At 46.6% G+C, this 21,534-nt stretch overlaps 1 protein-coding gene and 8 non-coding genes across 9 annotated transcripts in view; all 9 read left to right on the top strand.

The window, feature by feature from the left end:
• Nucleotides 1-21,534, top strand: part of LOC148139665 (uncharacterized) — a 481,109-nt gene that overhangs the window by 224,372 nt on the left and 235,203 nt on the right. The window lies entirely within an intron of this gene.
• On the top strand, nucleotides 4,343-4,424 carry trnal-aag (transfer RNA leucine (anticodon AAG)). Its single transcript has one exon. It is a non-coding gene; the product is annotated as a tRNA-Leu (tRNA).
• On the top strand, nucleotides 7,248-7,329 carry trnal-aag (transfer RNA leucine (anticodon AAG)). The gene has a single exon. It is a non-coding gene; the product is annotated as a tRNA-Leu (tRNA).
• trnav-uac (transfer RNA valine (anticodon UAC)) lies at nucleotides 8,457-8,529 on the top strand. The gene has a single exon. It is a non-coding gene; the product is annotated as a tRNA-Val (tRNA).
• On the top strand, nucleotides 10,153-10,234 carry trnal-aag (transfer RNA leucine (anticodon AAG)). The gene has a single exon. It is a non-coding gene; the product is annotated as a tRNA-Leu (tRNA).
• Nucleotides 11,362-11,434, top strand: trnav-uac (transfer RNA valine (anticodon UAC)). Its single transcript has one exon. It is a non-coding gene; the product is annotated as a tRNA-Val (tRNA).
• Nucleotides 13,058-13,139, top strand: trnal-aag (transfer RNA leucine (anticodon AAG)). Its single transcript has one exon. It is a non-coding gene; the product is annotated as a tRNA-Leu (tRNA).
• Nucleotides 14,267-14,339, top strand: trnav-uac (transfer RNA valine (anticodon UAC)). Its single transcript has one exon. It is a non-coding gene; the product is annotated as a tRNA-Val (tRNA).
• trnal-aag (transfer RNA leucine (anticodon AAG)) lies at nucleotides 15,963-16,044 on the top strand. The gene has a single exon. It is a non-coding gene; the product is annotated as a tRNA-Leu (tRNA).

Below are 21,534 nucleotides of genomic sequence, written 5' to 3'. Positions count from 1 at the left end.
TGCCATTCTGTTTGAGAGTGTAGTTATCGCCTTCTGATCCTTCCACGAAAATCAGTATCGCACTTGCATTCCTTGCGCAGGCGGCCCGTTTTCAAGACAGGGAAGAAGCTGATGCGCTGGTGTCGCAGCGCACCGCGGATTCCTGAACTAGTCTGTCTGTCAAATGTACCCCCAAAGTCGTCTATGAAGGACATCATTTGGAAGCGGTCTGTCGGTATTCAACGTGCGTGAGTTGTTACCAGAGGTCCTGAATCATGTTTTGGAGCAGTTCGCACGTTAGTGGCTCATTCAATTAGCAACAGCAATGAAAGAAATTACACTCTCAGAGAACCTCTGGACCTGTGCTTTGATAGCGGCCCGAGATCTAACCACGTTGGAACTGAAACGGAGGAATCGACAGAGAGGCTACAGAATGACATCGCATCCATTTGGTTTTCTTTAAATCACTGACGAGCAGGAAAATGTAAACTGGGAGGGCGAGTGGGGAAGTGAGGCAGTTGCAGCTCTGGTGAAATTCCTTCTTTGTGATTCACTCAGCAACCAGAGACGTGTGAAGGTGACTCAGGCGTGAGAGCTCTTCACATCGAGAACAAAAAAGCACTCAAGGGCAGTTAGCACCTCTTCCGGAGTGGGGGTGGGGTGAGCTAATTACCTTTTGACTTCTGTTACTATGTTCAGAAACTGCCTTTTAGATTGATGTGAACAGAAACTGCATTTCTAATCAGCACCGTGGAGTTTAGCAAAATTTATTGAGTCGCTTCTCGTCGACTCAGTTGGTATCCATGTGGCTCATATCCAGGTGTGAACATCCCTGCAGCGAATTGCACGGGTAAGGCAAAAAGGCAAGGAAAGTGTCATCTCGAACCGGCTCCGAGGTCAGAGCATCCTCACAATGTGATCTGTCGTTCTCGGATTGTAATGCTACCTCCGGTTTTAGGGTGGAAAACATTCTTTGGGACTCTTATTCTGCAAAACAGTGACTGAAACGATGCTGCGCGGTATGATGTGGAACACGGCCTGCTCAGCTTTGTGCATTTTCCCGGTAGTCCGGTGTGTTTCATGTTCCGTGTAAACGTGAAAGTTGTCCTGTTTCGATCAAAGGGTGAAATCATTTAGCAAAGCAAGAATCGAAATTGCAGTAATGTCAAGCAGCTCATGGTAATTTGACCAAATCATAACCGATCGCATGTTCTCACGCACTCACAGATACATTTGTAGTTGAAAAGATTCTGAGAAGATAGACTCAGCTTACCATTGATAGTTGTCTGGATTGATGGGCTATCATTATCTGCTGCGAAATTGATATTGTAGACGGGCACATCCCAGCAGTTGTGCGAGTCGGAGAGGGACCATGGAACGCTTTTCACGTGGCTTTGCATCGGTTGTTATGCAGGAGCACAATTTGAAGTGCAAGAAAATGATGCAGCGCGGCTGGCTGGTCGTGTGGCCGAGCGGTCTAAGGCGCTGGATTAAGGCTCCAGTCTCGACAGAGGCGTGGGTTCGAATCCCACCGCTGCCATTTCTGCTGATCGTTTCCAACGACGCAGCTTGTTAAAATGCTGTTTCGACTCCTGCTGCATTTCTGTTTAAAACCGAAGAAAATTGGGTTTGCTTCCCGGGCAATGAACTGTGGTGTGGCAAAGTCCCAACTTTTCCGGTGTCTGTGCTGTCATGATCGTGTTCGCCTCCTGCGTGGAAAATCGCAAACAGCTCTGCTGTCGCAGGCAAGTTGAGCGTTTACTGGAACCGAATGTCGACTGTGATTTCATTGCTGTTGTGAAACAAAGTCCTGCGGTGGCACGACTCGTCGTTATTTTGTTTTATGGCCAATGGGAAAATCGTTCCAATGAATTGCGATGTCACATGTTATTGAATTTCTCCCATTTCCTTCATTTCCGTCCTGCGGACATCGGAAGGGAAAGGTAATCTAATCCAGTCTGTGATTGGTGAAATTCACTTTTTTATGGCCCATTCTTATTGTGTTCTTTCTTTCTCTCTTTTCAGCATTGTCTGGGAAGTGGTGGTGCACTCAGGCTCCAGTATGTTTGAAAGAGCAGTTTGGAATTGCCCTGTTGTTAGTTGTGAGATTACTTTATGACTCATGCCCCCGGCCTGTCTCACATTTTGCATTCATGCTCGCTGTGTCTGAAAATGCATTTGGTTTGCCAGTTTTGTTTGTGTTCCGTGTTAAATGCTTTCTGTTTTGCGAATCGCTCAATACATTTCGAATTAACAGGGTTTCTGAGGTAACTTCCAGCTGCAAAAATCCTCAACTGAGAATCTGGGAAAATTTCCCGGAGTATGGTCAGTCGGAGCAAAAGTAAGGAAGTCGTTCGTTTCTGCAGTGTCTTACAACGCTACCTTTCCCGTGAGCAGTCGAACAGACTAAATGATTGTGCCACAGACTGCGACGGCCAGCTCCGCTAAAAGGTAATCCTTTACAGCCGGTGTGAGCAACACAATGTTATTGGCGCACACCGCGTGGAAACGGATACTTCGGTGTATCTCGTCCATGCTCACCACATAGCCAAAATTAAAGAAGTCCCATTAAACAACGAGCGATTGGAAACAGAAAGGTGAAAGGTAAAATGGCTTCAACTTTCAGTGCTGGGTGCCACTGAGCCTGAGCAGTGGCCACTGCGCCTTGTTTCTGTAGTGTAGTGGTCATCACGTTCGCCTTACGCGCGAAAGGTCCCCATTTCGAAACTGGGCAGAAACTGCTTTGTTCTTCAACTGCAGCATTTTACATGGACAGGAGCGGAGTTTGCTTGCTTGCTTTCCCATCTGCAAACCTGCCTTCGAATTTGCTTGAACAAATCTGCTCTCGTAGTGAAATGTAATGCAACTCCATTTAATTACTGTGCAAAGCATTGTAAAGTTTTTCTCCAACCTGATTGTGATCATATGCCATTCTGTTTGAGAGTGTAGTTATCGCCTTCTGATCCTTCCACGAAAATCAGTATCGCACTTGCATTCCTTGCGCAGGCGGCCCGTTTTCAAGACAGGGAAGAAGCTGATGCGCTGGTGTCGCAGCGCACCGCGGATTCCTGAACTAGTCTGTCTGTCAAATGTACCCCCAAAGTCGTCTATGAAGGACATCATTTGGAAGCGGTCTGTCGGTATTCAACGTGCGTGAGTTGTTACCAGAGGTCCTGAATCATGTTTTGGAGCAGTTCGCACGTTAGTGGCTCATTCAATTAGCAACAGCAATGAAAGAAATTACACTCTCAGAGAACCTCTGGACCTGTGCTTTGATAGCGGCCCGAGATCTAACCACGTTGGAACTGAAACGGAGGAATCGACAGAGAGGCTACAGAATGACATCGCATCCATTTGGTTTTCTTTAAATCACTGACGAGCAGGAAAATGTAAACTGGGAGGGCGAGTGGGGAAGTGAGGCAGTTGCAGCTCTGGTGAAATTCCTTCTTTGTGATTCACTCAGCAACCAGAGACGTGTGAAGGTGACTCAGGCGTGAGAGCTCTTCACATCGAGAACAAAAAAGCACTCAAGGGCAGTTAGCACCTCTTCCGGAGTGGGGGTGGGGTGAGCTAATTACCTTTTGACTTCTGTTACTATGTTCAGAAACTGCCTTTTAGATTGATGTGAACAGAAACTGCATTTCTAATCAGCACCGTGGAGTTTAGCAAAATTTATTGAGTCGCTTCTCGTCGACTCAGTTGGTATCCATGTGGCTCATATCCAGGTGTGAACATCCCTGCAGCGAATTGCACGGGTAAGGCAAAAAGGCAAGGAAAGTGTCATCTCGAACCGGCTCCGAGGTCAGAGCATCCTCACAATGTGATCTGTCGTTCTCGGATTGTAATGCTACCTCCGGTTTTAGGGTGGAAAACATTCTTTGGGACTCTTATTCTGCAAAACAGTGACTGAAACGATGCTGCGCGGTATGATGTGGAACACGGCCTGCTCAGCTTTGTGCATTTTCCCGGTAGTCCGGTGTGTTTCATGTTCCGTGTAAACGTGAAAGTTGTCCTGTTTCGATCAAAGGGTGAAATCATTTAGCAAAGCAAGAATCGAAATTGCAGTAATGTCAAGCAGCTCATGGTAATTTGACCAAATCATAACCGATCGCATGTTCTCACGCACTCACAGATACATTTGTAGTTGAAAAGATTCTGAGAAGATAGACTCAGCTTACCATTGATAGTTGTCTGGATTGATGGGCTATCATTATCTGCTGCGAAATTGATATTGTAGACGGGCACATCCCAGCAGTTGTGCGAGTCGGAGAGGGACCATGGAACCCTTTTCACGTGGCTTTGCATCGGTTGTTATGCAGGAGCACAATTGGAAGTGCAAGAAAATGATGCAACGCGGCTGGCTGGTAGTGTGGCCGAGCGGTCTAAGGCGCTGGATTAAGGCTCCAGTCTCGACAGAGGCGTGGGTTCGAATCCCACCGCTGCCATTTCTGCTGATCGTTTCCAACGACGCAGCTTGTTAAAATGCTGTTTCGACTCCTGCTGCATTTCTGTTTAAAACCGAAGAAAATTGGGTTTGCTTCCCGGGCAATGAACTGTGGTGTGGCAAAGTCCCAACTTTTCCGGTGTCTGTGCTGTCATGATCGTGTTCGCCTCCTGCGTGGAAAATCGCAAACAGCTCTGCTGTCGCAGGCAAGTTGAGCGTTTACTGGAACCGAATGTCGACTGTGATTTCATTGCTGTTGTGAAACAAAGTCCTGCGGTGGCACGACTCGTCGTTATTTTGTTTTATGGCCAATGGGAAAATCGTTCCAATGAATTGCGATGTCACATGTTATTGAATTTCTCCCATTTCCTTCATTTCCGTCCTGCGGACATCGGAAGGGAAAGGTAATCTAATCCAGTCTGTGATTGGTGAAATTCACTTTTTTATGGCCCATTCTTATTGTGTTCTTTCTTTCTCTCTTTTCAGCATTGTCTGGGAAGTGGTGGTGCACTCAGGCTCCAGTATGTTTGAAAGAGCAGTTTGGAATTGCCCTGTTGTTAGTTGTGAGATTACTTTATGACTCATGCCCCCGGCCTGTCTCACATTTTGCATTCATGCTCGCTGTGTCTGAAAATGCATTTGGTTTGCCAGTTTTGTTTGTGTTCCGTGTTAAATGCTTTCTGTTTTGCGAATCGCTCAATACATTTCGAATTAACAGGGTTTCTGAGGTAACTTCCAGCTGCAAAAATCCTCAACTGAGAATCTGGGAAAATTTCCCGGAGTATGGTCAGTCGGAGCAAAAGTAAGGAAGTCGTTCGTTTCTGCAGTGTCTTACAACGCTACCTTTCCCGTGAGCAGTCGAACAGACTAAATGATTGTGCCACAGACTGCGACGGCCAGCTCCGCTAAAAGGTAATCCTTTACAGCCGGTGTGAGCAACACAATGTTATTGGCGCACACCGCGTGGAAACGGATACTTCGGTGTATCTCGTCCATGCTCACCACATAGCCAAAATTAAAGAAGTCCCATTAAACAACGAGCGATTGGAAACAGAAAGGTGAAAGGTAAAATGGCTTCAACTTTCAGTGCTGGGTGCCACTGAGCCTGAGCAGTGGCCACTGCGCCTTGTTTCTGTAGTGTAGTGGTCATCACGTTCGCCTTACGCGCGAAAGGTCCCCATTTCGAAACTGGGCAGAAACTGCTTTGTTCTTCAACTGCAGCATTTTACATGGACAGGAGCGGAGTTTGCTTGCTTGCTTTCCCATCTGCAAACCTGCCTTCGAATTTGCTTGAACAAATCTGCTCTCGTAGTGAAATGTAATGCAACTCCATTTAATTACTGTGCAAAGCATTGTAAAGTTTTTCTCCAACCTGATTGTGATCATATGCCATTCTGTTTGAGAGTGTAGTTATCGCCTTCTGATCCTTCCACGAAAATCAGTATCGCACTTGCATTCCTTGCGCAGGCGGCCCGTTTTCAAGACAGGGAAGAAGCTGATGCGCTGGTGTCGCAGCGCACCGCGGATTCCTGAACTAGTCTGTCTGTCAAATGTACCCCCAAAGTCGTCTATGAAGGACATCATTTGGAAGCGGTCTGTCGGTATTCAACGTGCGTGAGTTGTTACCAGAGGTCCTGAATCATGTTTTGGAGCAGTTCGCACGTTAGTGGCTCATTCAATTAGCAACAGCAATGAAAGAAATTACACTCTCAGAGAACCTCTGGACCTGTGCTTTGATAGCGGCCCGAGATCTAACCACGTTGGAACTGAAACGGAGGAATCGACAGAGAGGCTACAGAATGACATCGCATCCATTTGGTTTTCTTTAAATCACTGACGAGCAGGAAAATGTAAACTGGGAGGGCGAGTGGGGAAGTGAGGCAGTTGCAGCTCTGGTGAAATTCCTTCTTTGTGATTCACTCAGCAACCAGAGACGTGTGAAGGTGACTCAGGCGTGAGAGCTCTTCACATCGAGAACAAAAAAGCACTCAAGGGCAGTTAGCACCTCTTCCGGAGTGGGGGTGGGGTGAGCTAATTACCTTTTGACTTCTGTTACTATGTTCAGAAACTGCCTTTTAGATTGATGTGAACAGAAACTGCATTTCTAATCAGCACCGTGGAGTTTAGCAAAATTTATTGAGTCGCTTCTCGTCGACTCAGTTGGTATCCATGTGGCTCATATCCAGGTGTGAACATCTCTGCAGCGAATTGCACGGGTAAGGCAAAAAGGCAAGGAAAGTGTCATCTCGAACCGGCTCCGAGGTCAGAGCATCCTCACAATGTGATCTGTCGTTCTCGGATTGTAATGCTACCTCCGGTTTTAGGGTGGAAAACATTCTTTGGGACTCTTATTCTGCAAAACAGTGACTGAAACGATGCTGCGCGGTATGATGTGGAACACGGCCTGCTCAGCTTTGTGCATTTTCCCGGTAGTCCGGTGTGTTTCATGTTCCGTGTAAACGTGAAAGTTGTCCTGTTTCGATCAAAGGGTGAAATCATTTAGCAAAGCAAGAATCGAAATTGCAGTAATGTCAAGCAGCTCATGGTAATTTGACCAAATCATAACCGATCGCATGTTCTCACGCACTCACAGATACATTTGTAGTTGAAAAGATTCTGAGAAGATAGACTCAGCTTACCATTGATAGTTGTCTGGATTGATGGGCTATCATTATCTGCTGCGAAATTGATATTGTAGACGGGCACATCCCAGCAGTTGTGCGAGTCGGAGAGGGACCATGGAACCCTTTTCACGTGGCTTTGCATCGGTTGTTATGCAGGAGCACAATTGGAAGTGCAAGAAAATGGGGCAGCGCGGCTGGCTGGTAGTGTGGCCGAGCGGTCTAAGGCGCTGGATTAAGGCTCCAGTCTCGACAGAGGCGTGGGTTCGAATCCCACCGCTGCCATTTCTGCTGATCGTTTCCAACGACGCAGCTTGTTAAAATGCTGTTTCGACTCCTGCTGCATTTCTGTTTAAAACCGAAGAAAATTGGGTTTGCTTCCCGGGCAATGAACTGTGGTGTGGCAAAGTCCCAACTTTTCCGGTGTCTGTGCTGTCATGATCGTGTTCGCCTCCTGCGTGGAAAATCGCAAACAGCTCTGCTGTCGCAGGCAAGTTTGGCGTTTACTGGAACCGAATGTCGACTGTGATTTCATTGCTGTTGTGAAACAAAGTCCTGCGGTGGCACGACTCGTCGTTATTTTGTTTTATGGCCAATGGGAAAATCGTTCCAATGAATTGCGATGTCACATGTTATTGAATTTCTCCCATTTCCTTCATTTCCGTCCTGCGGACATCGGAAGGGAAAGGTAATCTAATCCAGTCTGTGATTGGTGAAATTCACTTTTTTATGGCCCATTCTTATTGTGTTCTTTCTTTCTCTCTTTTCAGCATTGTCTGGGAAGTGGTGGTGCACTCAGGCTCCAGTATGTTTGAAAGAGCAGTTTGGAATTGCCCTGTTGTTAGTTGTGAGATTACTTTATGACTCATGCCCCCGGCCTGTCTCACATTTTGCATTCATGCTCGCTGTGTCTGAAAATGCATTTGGTTTGCCAGTTTTGTTTGTGTTCCGTGTTAAATGCTTTCTTTTTTGCGATTCGCTCAATACATTTCGAATTAACAGGGTTTCTGAGGTAACTTCCAGCTGCAAAAATCCTCAACTGAGAATCTGGGAAAATTTCCCGGAGTATGGTCAGTCGGAGCAAAAGTAAGGAAGTCGTTCGTTTCTGCAGTGTCTTACAACGCTACCTTTCCCGTGAGCAGTCGAACAGACTAAATGATTGTGCCACAGACTGCGACGGCCAGCTCCGCTAAAAAGTAATCCTTTACAGCCGGTGTGAGCAACACAATGTTATTGGCGCACACCGCGTGGAAACGGATACTTCGGTGTATCTCGTCCATGCTCACCACATAGCCAAAATTAAAGAAGTCCCATTAAACAACGAGCGATTGGAAACAGAAAGGTGAAAGGTAAAATGGCTTCAACTTTCAGTGCTGGGTGCCACTGAGCCTGAGCAGTGGCCACTGCGCCTTGTTTCTGTAGTGTAGTGGTCATCACGTTCGCCTTACGCGCGAAAGGTCCCCAGTTCGAAACTGGGCAGAAACTGCTTTGTTCTTCAACTGCAGCATTTTACATGGACAGGAGCGGAGTTTGCTTGCTTGCTTTCCCATCTGCAAACCTGCCTTCGAATTTGCTTGAACAAATCTGCTCTCGTCGTGAAATGTAATGCAACTCCATTTAATTACTGTGCAAAGCATTGTAAAGTTTTTCTCCAACCTGATTGTGATCATATGCCATTCTGTTTGAGAGTGTAGTTATCGCCTTCTGATCCTTCCACGAAAATCAGTATCGCACTTGCATTCCTTGCGCAGGCGGCCCGTTTTCAAGACAGGGAAGAAGCTGATGCGCTGGTGTCACAGCGCACCGCGGATTCCTGAACTAGTCTGTCTGTCAAATGTACCCCCAAAGTCGTCTATGAAGGACATCATTTGGAAGCGGTCTGTCGGTATTCAACGTGCGTGAGTTGTTACCAGAGGTCCTGAATCATGTTTTGGAGCAGTTCGCACGTTAGTGGCTCATTCAATTAGCAACAGCAATGAAAGAAATTACACTCTCAGAGAACCTCTGGACCTGTGCTTTGATAGCGGCCCGAGATCTAACCACGTTGGAACTGAAACGGAGGAATCGACAGAGAGGCTACAGAATGACATCGCATCCATTTGGTTTTCTTTAAATCACTGACGAGCAGGAAAATGTAAACTGGGAGGGCGAGTGGGGAAGTGAGGCAGTTGCAGCTCTGGTGAAATTCCTTCTTTGTGATTCACTCAGCAACCAGAGACGTGTGAAGGTGACTCAGGCGTGAGAGCTCTTCACATCGAGAACAAAAAAGCACTCAAGGGCAGTTAGCACCTCTTCCGGAGTGGGGGTGGGGTGAGCTAATTACCTTTTGACTTCTGTTACTATGTTCAGAAACTGCCTTTTAGATTGATGTGAACAGAAACTGCATTTCTAATCAGCACCGTGGAGTTTAGCAAAATTTATTGAGTCGCTTCTCGTCGACTCAGTTGGTATCCATGTGGCTCATATCCAGGTGTGAACATCTCTGCAGCGAATTGCACGGGTAAGGCAAAAAGGCAAGGAAAGTGTCATCTCGAACCGGCTCCGAGGTCAGAGCATCCTCACAATGTGATCTGTCGTTCTCGGATTGTAATGCTACCTCCGGTTTTAGGGTAGAGAACATTCTTTGGGACTCTTATTCTGCAAAACAGTGACTGAAACGATGCTGCGCGGTATGATGTGGAACACGGCCTGCTCAGCTTTGTGCATTTTCCCGGTAGTCCGGTGTGTTTCATGTTCCGTGTAAACGTGAAAGTTGTCCTGTTTCGATCAAAGGGTGAAATCATTTAGCAAAGCAAAAATCGAAATTGCAGTAATGTCAAGCAGCTCATGGTAATTTGACCAAATCATAACCGATCGCATGTTCTCACGCACTCACAGATACATTTGTAGTTGAAAAGATTCTGAGAAGATAGACTCAGCTTACCATTGATAGTTGTCTGGATTGATGGGCTATCATTATCTGCTGCGAAATTGATATTGTAGACGGGCACATCCCAGCAGTTGTGCGAGTCGGAGAGGGACCATGGAACGCTTTTCACGTGGCTTTGCATCGGTTGTTATGCAGGAGCACAATTTGAAGTGCAAGAAAATGATGCAGCGCGGCTGGCTGGTAGTGTGGCCGAGCGGTCTAAGGCGCTGGATTAAGGCTCCAGTCTCGACAGAGGCGTGGGTTCGAATCCCACCGCTGCCATTTCTGCTGATCGTTTCCAACGACGCAGCTTGTTAAAATGCTGCTTCGACTCCTGCTGCATTTCTGTTTAAAACCGAAGAAAATTGGGTTTGCTTCCCGGGCAATGAACTGTGGTGTGGCAAAGTCCCAACTTTTCCGGTGTCTGTGCTGTCATGATCGTGTTCGCCTCCTGCGTGGAAAATCGCAAACAGCTCTGCTGTCGCAGGCAAGTTGAGCGTTTACTGGAACCGAATGTCGACTGTGATTTCATTGCTGTTGTGAAACAAAGTCCTGCGGTGGCACGACTCGTCGTTATTTTGTTTTATGGCCAATGGGAAAATCGTTCCAATGAATTGCGATGTCACATGTTATTGAATTTCTCCCATTTCCTTCATTTCCGTCCTGCGGACATCGGAAGGGAAAGGTAATCTAATCCAGTCTGTGATTGGTGAAATTCACGTTTTTATGGCCCATTCTTATTGTGTTCTTTCTTTCTCTCTTTTCAGCATTGTCTGGGAAGTGGTGGTGCACTCAGGCTCCAGTATGTTTGAAAGAGCAGTTTGGAATTGCCCTGTTGTTAGTTGTGAGATTACTTTATGACTCATGCCCCCGGCCTGTCTCACATTTTGCATTCATGCTCGCTGTGTCTGAAAATGCATTTGGTTTGCCAGTTTTGTTTGTGTTCCGTGTTAAATGCTTTCTGTTTTGCGATTCGCTCAATACATTTCGAATTAACAGGGTTTCTGAGGTAACTTCCAGCTGCAAAAATCCCCAACTGAGAATCTGGGAAAATTTCCCGGAGTATGGTCAGTCGGAGCAAAAGTAAGGAAGTCGTTCGTTTCTGCAGTGTCTTACAACGCTACCTTTCCCGTGAGCAGTCGAACAGACTAAATGATTGTGCCACAGACTGCGACGGCAAGCTCCGCTAAAAAGTAATACTTTACAGTCGGTGTAAGCAACACAATGTTATTGGCGCACACCGCGTGGAAACAGATACTTCGGTGTATCTCGTCCATGCTCACCACATAGCCAAAATTAAAGAAGTCCCATTAAACAACGAGCGATTGGAAACAGAAAGGTGAAAGGTAAAATGGCTTCAACTTTCAGTGCTGGGTGCCACTGAGCCTGAGCAGGGGCGACTGCGCCTTGTTTCTGTAGTGTAGTGGTCATCACGTTCGCCTTACGCGCGAAAGGTCCCCAGTTCGAAACTGGGCAGAAACTGCTTTGTTCTTCAACTGCAGCATTTTACATGGACAGGAGCGGAGTTTGCTTGCTTGCTTTCCCATCTGCAAACCTGCCTTCGAATTTGCTTGAACAAATCTGCTCTCGTAGTGAAATGTAATGCAACTCCATTTAATTACTGTGCAAAGCATTGTAAAGTTTTTCTCCAACCTGATTGTGATCATATGCCATTCTGTTTGAGAGTGTAGTTATCGCCTTCTGATCCTTCCACGAAAATCAGTATCGCACTTGCATTCCTTGCGCAGGCGGCCCGTTTTCAAGACAGGGAAGAAGCTGATGCGCTGGTGTCGCAGCGCACCGCGGATTCCTGAACTAGTCTGTCTGTCAAATGTACCCCCAAAGTCGTCTATGAAGGACATCATTTGGAAGCGGTCTGTCGGTATTCAACGTGCGTGAGTTGTTACCAGAGGTCCTGAATCATGTTTTGGAGCAGTTCGCACGTTAGTGGCTCATTCAATTAGCAACAGCAATGAAAGAAATTACACTCTCAGAGAACCTCTGGACCTGTGCTTTGATAGCGGCCCGAGATCTAACCACGTTGGAACTGAAACGGAGGAATCGACAGAGAGGCTACAGAATGACATCGCATCCATTTGGTTTTCTTTAAATCACTGACGAGCAGGAAAATGTAAACTGGGAGGGCGAGTGGGGAAGTGAGGCAGTTGCAGCTCTGGTGAAATTCCTTCTTTGTGATTCACTCAGCAACCAGAGACGTGTGAAGGTGACTCAGGCGTGAGAGCTCTTCACATCGAGAACAAAAAAGCACTCAAGGGCAGTTAGCACCTCTTCCGGAGTGGGGGTGGGGTGAGCTAATTACCTTTTGACTTCTGTTACTATGTTCAGAAACTGCCTTTTAGATTGATGTGAACAGAAACTGCATTTCTAATCAGCACCGTGGAGTTTAGCAAAATTTATTGAGTCGCTTCTCGTCGACTCAGTTGGTATCCATGTGGCTCATATCCAGGTGTGAACATCTCTGCAGCGAATTGCACGGGTAAGGCAAAAAGGCAAGGAAAGTGTCATCTCGAACCGGCTCCGAGGTCAGAGCATCCTCACAATGTGATCTGTCGTTCTCGGATTGTAATGCTACCTCCGGTTTTAGGGTGGAGAACATTCTTTGGGACTCTTATTCTGCAAAACAGTGACTGAAACGATGCTGCGCGGTATGATGTGGAACACGGCCTGCTCAGCTTTGTGCATTTTCCCGGTAGTCCGGTGTGTTTCATGTTCCGTGTAAACGTGAAAGTTGTCCTGTTTCGATCAAAGGGTGAAATCATTTAGCAAAGCAAGAATCGAAATTGCAGTAATGTCAAGCAGCTCATGGTAATTTGACCAAATCATAACCGATCGCATGTTCTCACGCACTCACAGATACATTTGTAGTTGAAAAGATTCTGAGAAGATAGACTCAGCTTACCATTGATAGTTGTCTGGATTGATGGGCTATCATTATCTGCTGCGAAATTGATATTGTAGACGGGCACATCCCAGCAGTTGTGCGAGTCGGAGAGGGACCATGGAACCCTTTTCACGTGGCTTTGCATCGGTTGTTATGCAGGAGCACAATTGGAAGTGCAAGAAAATGGGGCAGCGCGGCTGGCTGGTAGTGTGGCCGAGCGGTCTAAGGCGCTGGATTAAGGCTCCAGTCTCGACTGAGGCGTGGGTTCGAATCCCACCGCTGCCATTTCTGCTGATCGTTTCCAACGACGCAGCTTGTTAAAATGCTGTTTCGACTCCTGCTGCATTTCTGTTTAAAACCGAAGAAAATTGGGTTTGCTTCCCGGGCAATGAACTGTGGTGTGGCAAAGTCCCAACTTTTCCGGTGTCTGTGCTGTCATGATCGTGTTCGCCTCCTGCGTGGAAAATCGCAAACAGCTCTGCTGTCGCAGGCAAGTTGAGCGTTTACTGGAACCGAATGTCGACTGTGATTTCATTGCTGTTGTGAAACAAAGTCCTGCGGTGGCACGACTCGTCGTTATTTTGTTTTATGGCCAATGGGAAAATCGTTCCAATGAATTGCGATGTCACATGTTATTGAATTTCTCCCATTTCCTTCATTTCCGTCCTGCGGACATCGGAAGGGAAAGGTAATCTAATCCAGTCTGTGATTGGTGAAATTCACTTTTTTATGGCCCATTCTTATTGTGTTCTTTCTTTCTCTCTTTTCAGCATTGTCTGGGAAGTGGTGGTGCACTCAGGCTCCAGTATGTTTGAAAGAGCAGTTTGGAATTGCCCTGTTGTTAGTTGTGAGATTACTTTATGACTCATGCCCCCGGCCTGTCTCACATTTTGCATTCATGCTCGCTGTGTCTGAAAATGCATTTGGTTTGCCAGTTTTGTTTGTGTTCCGTGTTAAATGCTTTCTGTTTTGCGATTCGCTCAATACATTTCGAATTAACAGGGTTTCTGAGGTAACTTCCAGCTGCAAAAATCCTCAACTGAGAATCTGGGAAAATTTCCCGGAGTATGGTCAGTCGGAGCAAAAGTAAGGAAGTCGTTCGTTTCTGCAGTGTCTTACAACGCTACCTTTCCCGTGAGCAGTCGAACAGACTAAATGATTGTGCCACAGACTGCGACGGCCAGCTCCGCTAAAAAGTAATCCTTCACAGCCGGTGTAAGCAACACAATGTTATTGGCGCACACCGCGTGGAAACAGATACTTCGGTGTATCTCGTCCATGCTCACCACATAGCCAAAATTAAAGAAGTCCCATTAAACAACGAGCGATTGGAAACAGAAAGGTGAAAGGTAAAATGGCTTCAACTTTCAGTGCTGGGTGCCACTGAGCCTGAGCAGTGGCGACTGCGCCTTGTTTCTGTAGTGTAGTGGTCATCACGTTCGCCTTACGCGCGAAAGGTCCCCAGTTCGAAACTGGGCAGAAACTGCTTTGTTCTTCAACTGCAGCATTTTACATGGACAGGAGCGGAGTTTGCTTGCTTGCTTTCCCATCTGCAAACCTGCCTTCGAATTTGCTTGAACAAATCTGCTCTCGTAGTGAAATGTAATGCAACTCCATTTAATTACTGTGCAAAGCATTGTAAAGTTTTTCTCCAACCTGACTGTGATCATATGCCATTCTGTTTGAGAGTGTAGTTATCGCCTTCTGATCCTTCCACGAAAATCAGTATCGCACTTGCATTCCTTGCGCAGGCGGCCCGTTTTCAAGACAGGGAAGAAGCTGATGCGCTGGTGTCGCAGCGCACCGCGGATTCCTGAACTAGTCTGTCTGTCAAATGTACCCCCAAAGTCGTCTATGAAGGACATCATTTGGAAGCGGTCTGTCGGTATTCAACGTGCGTGAGTTGTTACCAGAGGTCCTGAATCATGTTTTGGAGCAGTTCGCACGTTAGTGGCTCATTCAATTAGCAACAGCAATGAAAGAAATTACACTCTCAGAGAACCTCTGGACCTGTGCTTTGATAGCGGCCCGAGATCTAACCACGTTGGAACTGAAACGGAGGAATCGACAGAGAGGCTACAGAATGACATCGCATCCATTTGGTTTTCTTTAAATCACTGACGAGCAGGAAAATGTAAACTGGGAGGGCGAGTGGGGAAGTGAGGCAGTTGCAGCTCTGGTGAAATTCCTTCTTTGTGATTCACTCAGCAACCAGAGACGTGTGAAGGTGACTCAGGCGTGAGAGCTCTTCACATCGAGAACAAAAAAGCACTCAAGGGCAGTTAGCACCTCTTCCGGAGTGGGGGTGGGGTGAGCTAATTACCTTTTGACTTCTGTTACTATGTTCAGAAACTGCCTTTTAGATTGATGTGAACAGAAACTGCATTTCTAATCAGCACCGTGGAGTTTAGCAAAATTTATTGAGTCGCTTCTCGTCGACTCAGTTGGTATCCATGTGGCTCATATCCAGGTGTGAACATCTCTGCAGCGAATTGCACGGGTAAGGCAAAAAGGCAAGGAAAGTGTCATCTCGAACCGGCTCCGAGGTCAGAGCATCCTCACAATGTGATCTGTCGTTCTCGGATTGTAATGCTACCTCCGGTTTTAGGGTGGAGAACATTCTTTGGGACTCTTATTCTGCAAAACAGTGACTGAAACGATGCTGCGCGGTATGATGTGGAACACGGCCTGCTCAGCTTTGTGCATTTTCCCGGTAGTCCGGTGTGTTTCATGTTCCGTGTAAACGTGAAAGTTGTCCTGTTTCGATCAAAGGGTGAAATCATTTAGCAAAGCAAGAATCGAAATTGCAGTAATGTCAAGCAGCTCATCGTAATTTGACCAAATCATAACCGATCGCATGTTCTCACGCACTCACAGATACATTTGTAGTTGAAAAGATTCTGAGAAGATAGACTCAGCTTACCATTGATAGTTGTCTGGATTGATGGGCTATCATTATCTGCTGCGAAATTGATATTGTAGACGGGCACATCCCAGCAGTTGTGCGAGTCGGAGAGGGACCATGGAACCCTTTTCACGTGGCTTTGCATCGGTTGTTATGCAGGAGCACAATTGGAAGTGCAAGAAAATGGGGCAGCGCGGCTGGCTGGTAGTGTGGCCGAGCGGTCTAAGGCGCTGGATTAAGGCTCCAGTCTCGACTGAGGCGTGGGTTCGAATCCCACCGCTGCCATTTCTGCTGATCGTTTCCAACGACGCAGCTTGTTAAAATGCTGTTTCGACTCCTGCTGCATTTCTGTTTAAAACCGAAGAAAATTGGGTTTGATTCCCGGGCAATGAACTGTGGTGTGGCAAAGTCCCAACTTTTCCGGTGTCTGTGCTGTCATGATCGTGTTCGCCTCCTGCGTGGAAAATCGCAAACAGCTCTGCTGTCGCAGGCAAGTTGAGCGTTTACTGGAACCGAATGTCGACTGTGATTTCATTGCTGTTGTGAAACAAAGTCCTGCGGTGGCACGACTCGTCGTTATTTTGTTTTATGGCCAATGGGAAAATCGTTCCAATGAATTGCGATGTCACATGTTATTGAATTTCTCCCATTTCCTTCATTTCCGTCCTGCGGACATCGGAAGGGAAAGGTAATCTAATCCAGTCTGTGATTGGTGAAATTCACTTTTTTATGGCCCATTCTTATTGTGTTCTTTCTTTCTCTCTTTTCAGCATTGTCTGGGAAGTGGTGGTGCACTCAGGCTCCAGTATGTTTGAAAGAGCAGTTTGGAATTGCCCTGTTGTTAGTTGTGAGATTACTTTATGACTCATGCCCCCGGCCTGTCTCACATTTTGCATTCATGCTCGCTGTGTCTGAAAATGCATTTGGTTTGCCAGTTTTGTTTGTGTTCCGTGTTAAATGCTTTCTGTTTTGCGATTCGCTCAATACATTTCGAATTAACAGGGTTTCTGAGGTAACTTCCAGCTGCAAAAATCCTCAACTGAGAATCTGGGAAAATTTCCCGGAGTATGGTCAGTCGGAGCAAAAGTAAGGAAGTCGTTCGTTTCTGCAGTGTCTTACAACGCTACCTTTCCCGTGAGCAGTCGAACAGACTAAATGATTGTGCCACAGACTGCGACGGCCAGCTCCGCTAAAAAGTAATCCTTCACAGCCGGTGTAAGCAACACAATGTTATTGGCGCACACCGCGTGGAAACAGATACTTCGGTGTATCTCGTCCATGCTCACCACATAGCCAAAATTAAAGAAGTCCCATTAAACAACGAGCGATTGGAAACAGAAAGGTGAAAGGTAAAATGGCTTCAACTTTCAGTGCTGGGTGCCACTGAGCCTGAGCAGTGGCGACTGCGCCTTGTTTCTGTAGTGTAGTAGTCATCACGTTCGCCTTACGCGCGAAAGGTCCCCAGTTCGAAACTGGGCAGAAACTGCTTTGTTCTTCAACTGCAGCATCTTACATGGACAGGAGCGGAGTTTGCTTGCTTGCTTTCCCATCTGCAAACCTGCCTTCGAATTTGCTTGAACAAATCTGCTCTCGTAGTGAAATGTAATGCAACTCCATTTAATTACTGTGCAAAGCATTGTCAAGTTTTTCTCCAACCTGATTGTGATCATATGCCATTCTGTTTGAGAGTGTAGTTATCGCCTTCTGATCCTTCCACGAAAATCAGTATCGCACTTGCATTCCTTGCGCAGGCGGCCCGTTTTCAAGACAGGGAAGAAGCTGATGCGCTGGTGTCACAGCGCACCGCGGATTCCTGAACTAGTCTGTCTGTCAAATGTACCCCCAAAGTCGTCTATGAAGGACATCATTTGGAAGCGGTCTGTCGGTATTCAACGTGCGTGAGTTGTTACCAGAGGTCCTGAATCATGTTTTGGAGCAGTTCGCACGTTAGTGGCTCATTCAATTAGCAACAGCAATGAAAGAAATTACACTCTCAGAGAACCTCTGGACCTGTGCTTTGATAGCGGCCCGAGATCTAACCACGTTGGAACTGAAACGGAGGAATCGACAGAGAGGCTACAGAATGACATCGCATCCATTTGGTTTTCTTTAAATCACTGACGAGCAGGAAAATGTAAACTGGGAGGGCGAGTGGGGAAGTGAGGCAGTTGCAGCTCTGGTGAAATTCCTTCTTTGTGATTCACTCAGCAACCAGAGACGTGTGAAGGTGACTCAGGCGTGAGAGCTCTTCACATCGAGAACAAAAAAGCACTCAAGGGCAGTTAGCACCTCTTCCGGAGTGGGGGTGGGGTGAGCTAATTACCTTTTGACTTCTGTTACTATGTTCAGAAACTGCCTTTTAGATTGATGTGAACAGAAACTGCATTTCTAATCAGCACCGTGGAGTTTAGCAAAATTTATTGAGTCGCTTCTCGTCGACTCAGTTGGTATCCATGTGGCTCATATCCAGGTGTGAACATCTCTGCAGCGAATTGCACGGGTAAGGCAAAAAGGCAAGGAAAGTGTCATCTCGAACCGGCTCCGAGGTCAGAGCATCCTCACAATGTGATCTGTCGTTCTCGGATTGTAATGCTACCTCCGGTTTTAGGGTGGAGAACATTCTTTGGGACTCTTATTCTGCAAAACAGTGACTGAAACGATGCTGCGCGGTATGATGTGGAACACGGCCTGCTCAGCTTTGTGCATTTTCCCGGTAGTCCGGTGTGTTTCATGTTCCGTGTAAACGTGAAAGTTGTCCTGTTTCGATCAAAGGGTGAAATCATTTAGCAAAGCAAGAATCGAAATTGCAGTAATGTCAAGCAGCTCATGGTAATTTGACCAAATCATAACCGATCGCATGTTCTCACGCACTCACAGATACATTTGTAGTTGAAAAGATTCTGAGAAGATAGACTCAGCTTACCATTGATAGTTGTCTGGATTGATGGGCTATCATTATCTGCTGCGAAATTGATATTGTAGACGGGCACATCCCAGCAGTTGTGCGAGTCGGAGAGGGACCATGGAACCCTTTTCACGTGGCTTTGCATCGGTTGTTATGCAGGAGCACAATTGGAAGTGCAAGAAAATGGGGCAGCGCGGCTGGCTGGTAGTGTGGCCGAGCGGTCTAAGACGCTGGATTAAGGCTCCAGTCTCGACAGAGGCGTGGGTTCGAATCCCACCGCTGCCATTTCTGCTGATCGTTTCCAACGACGCAGCTTGTTAAAATGCTGTTTCGACTCCTGCTGCATTTCTGTTTAAAACCGAAGAAAATTGGGTTTGCTTCCCGGGCAATGAACTGTGGTGTGGCAAAGTCCCAACTTTTCCGGTGTCTGTGCTGTCATGATCGTGTTCGCCTCCTGCGTGGAAAATCGCAAACAGCTCTGCTGTCGCAGGCAAGTTGAGCGTTTACTGGAACCGAATGTCGACTGTGATTTCATTGCTGTTGTGAAACAAAGTCCTGCGGTGGCACGACTCGTCGTTATTTTGTTTTATGGCCAATGGGAAAATCGTTCCAATGAATTGCGATGTCACATGTTATTGAATTTCTCCCATTTCCTTCATTTCCATCCTGCGGACATCGGAAGGGAAAGGTAATCTAATCCAGTCTGTGATTGGTGAAATTCACTTTTTTATGGCCCATTCTTATTGTGTTCTTTCTTTCTCTCTTTTCAGCATTGTCTGGGAAGTGGTGGTGCACTCAGGCTCCAGTATGTTTGAAAGAGCAGTTTGGAATTGCCCTGTTGTTAGTTGTGAGATTACTTTATGACTCATGCCCCCGGCCTGTCTCACATTTTGCATTCATGCTCGCTGTGTCTGAAAATGCATTTGGTTTGCCAGTTTTGTTTGTGTTCCGTGTTAAATGCTTTCTGTTTTGCGATTCGCTCAATACATTTCGAATTAACAGGGTTTCTGAGGTAACTTCCAGCTGCAAAAATCCTCAACTGAGAATCTGGGAAAATTTCCCGGAGTATGGTCAGTCGGAGCAAAAGTAAGGAAGTCGTTCGTTTCTGCAGTGTCTTACAACGCTACCTTTCCCTTGAGCAGTCGAACAGACTAAATGATTGTGCCACAGACTGCGACGGCCAGCTCCGCTAAAAAGTAATCCTTTACAACCGGTGTAAGCAACACAATGTTATTGGCGCACACCGCGTGGAAACAGATACTTCGGTGTATCTCGTCCATGCTCACCACATAGCCAAAATTAAAGAAGTCCCATTAAACAACGAGCGATTGGAAACAGAAAGGTGAAAGGTAAAATGGCTTCAACTTTCAGTGCTGGGTGCCACTGAGCCTGAGCAGTGGCGACTGCGCCTTGTTTCTGTAGTGTAGTAGTCATCACGTTCGCCTTACGCGCGAAAGGTCCCCAGTTCGAAACTGGGCAGAAACTGCTTTGTTCTTCAACTGCAGCATCTTACATGGACAGGAGCGGAGTTTGCTTGCTTGCTTTCCCATCTGCAAACCTGCCTTCGAATTTGCTTGAACAAATCTGCTCTCGTAGTGAAATGTAATGCAACTCCATTTAATTACTGTGCAAAGCATTGTAAAGTTTTTCTCCAACCTGATTGTGATCATATGCCATTCTGTTTGAGAGTGTAGTTATCGCCTTCTGATCCTTCCACGAAAATCAGTATCGCACTTGCATTCCTTGCGCAGGCGGCCCGTTTTCAAGACAGGGAAGAAGCTGATGCGCTGGTGTCACAGCGCACCGCGGATTCCTGAACTAGTCTGTCTGTCAAATGTACCCCCAAAGTCGTCTATGAAGGACATCATTTGGAAGCGGTCTGTCGGTATTCAACGTGCGTGAGTTGTTACCACAGGTCCTGAATCATGTTTTGGAGCAGTTCGCACGTTAGTGGCTCATTCAATTAGCAACAGCAATGAAAGAAATTACACTCTCAGAGAACCTCTGGACCTGTGCTTTGATAGCGGCCCGAGATCTAACCACGTTGGAACTGAAACGGAGGAATCGACAGAGAGGCTACAGAATGACATCGCATCCATTTGGTTTTCTTTAAATCACTGACGAGCAGGAAAATGTAAACTGGGAGGGCGAGTGGGGAAGTGAGGCAGTTGCAGCTCTGGTGAAATTCCTTCTTTGTGATTCACTCAGCAACCAGAGACGTGTGAAGGTGACTCAGGCGTGAGAGCTCTTCACATCGAGAACAAAAAAGCACTCAAGGGCAGTTAGCACCTCTTCCGGAGTGGGGGTGGGGTGAGCTAATTACCTTTTGACTTCTGTTACTATGTTCAGAAACTGCCTTTTAGATTGATGTGAACAGAAACTGCATTTCTAATCAGCACCGTGGAGTTTAGCAAAATTTATTGAGTCGCTTCTCGTCGACTCAGTTGGTATCCATGTGGCTCATATCCAGGTGTGAACATCTCTGCAGCGAATTGCACGGGTAAGGCAAAAAGGCAAGGAAAGTGTCATCTCGAACCGGCTCCGAGGTCAGAGCATCCTCACAATGTGATCTGTCGTTCTCGGATTGTAATGCTACCTCCGGTTTTAGGGTGGAGAACATTCTTTGGGACTCTTATTCTGCAAAACAGTGACTGAAACGATGCTGCGCGGTATGATGTGGAACACGGCCTGCTCAGCTTTGTGCATTTTCCCGGTAGTCCGGTGTGTTTCATGTTCCGTGTAAACGTGAAAGTTGTCCTGTTTCGATCAAAGGGTGAAATCATTTAGCAAAGCAAGAATCGAAATTGCAGTAATGTCAAGCAGCTCATGGTAATTTGACCAAATCATAACCGATCGCATGTTCTCACGCA

The sequence above is a fragment of the Chiloscyllium plagiosum genome, unplaced genomic scaffold (genome assembly GCF_037043375.1).
Source record: "Chiloscyllium plagiosum isolate Xiang-an unplaced genomic scaffold, Cpla_swu_hap1 HiC_scaffold_38, whole genome shotgun sequence".
Lineage (NCBI taxonomy): Eukaryota > Metazoa > Chordata > Chondrichthyes > Orectolobiformes > Hemiscylliidae > Chiloscyllium > Chiloscyllium plagiosum.
Note: the sequence above shows the minus strand (reverse complement) of the source record. Positions and strands in the feature narration are given on the sequence as shown.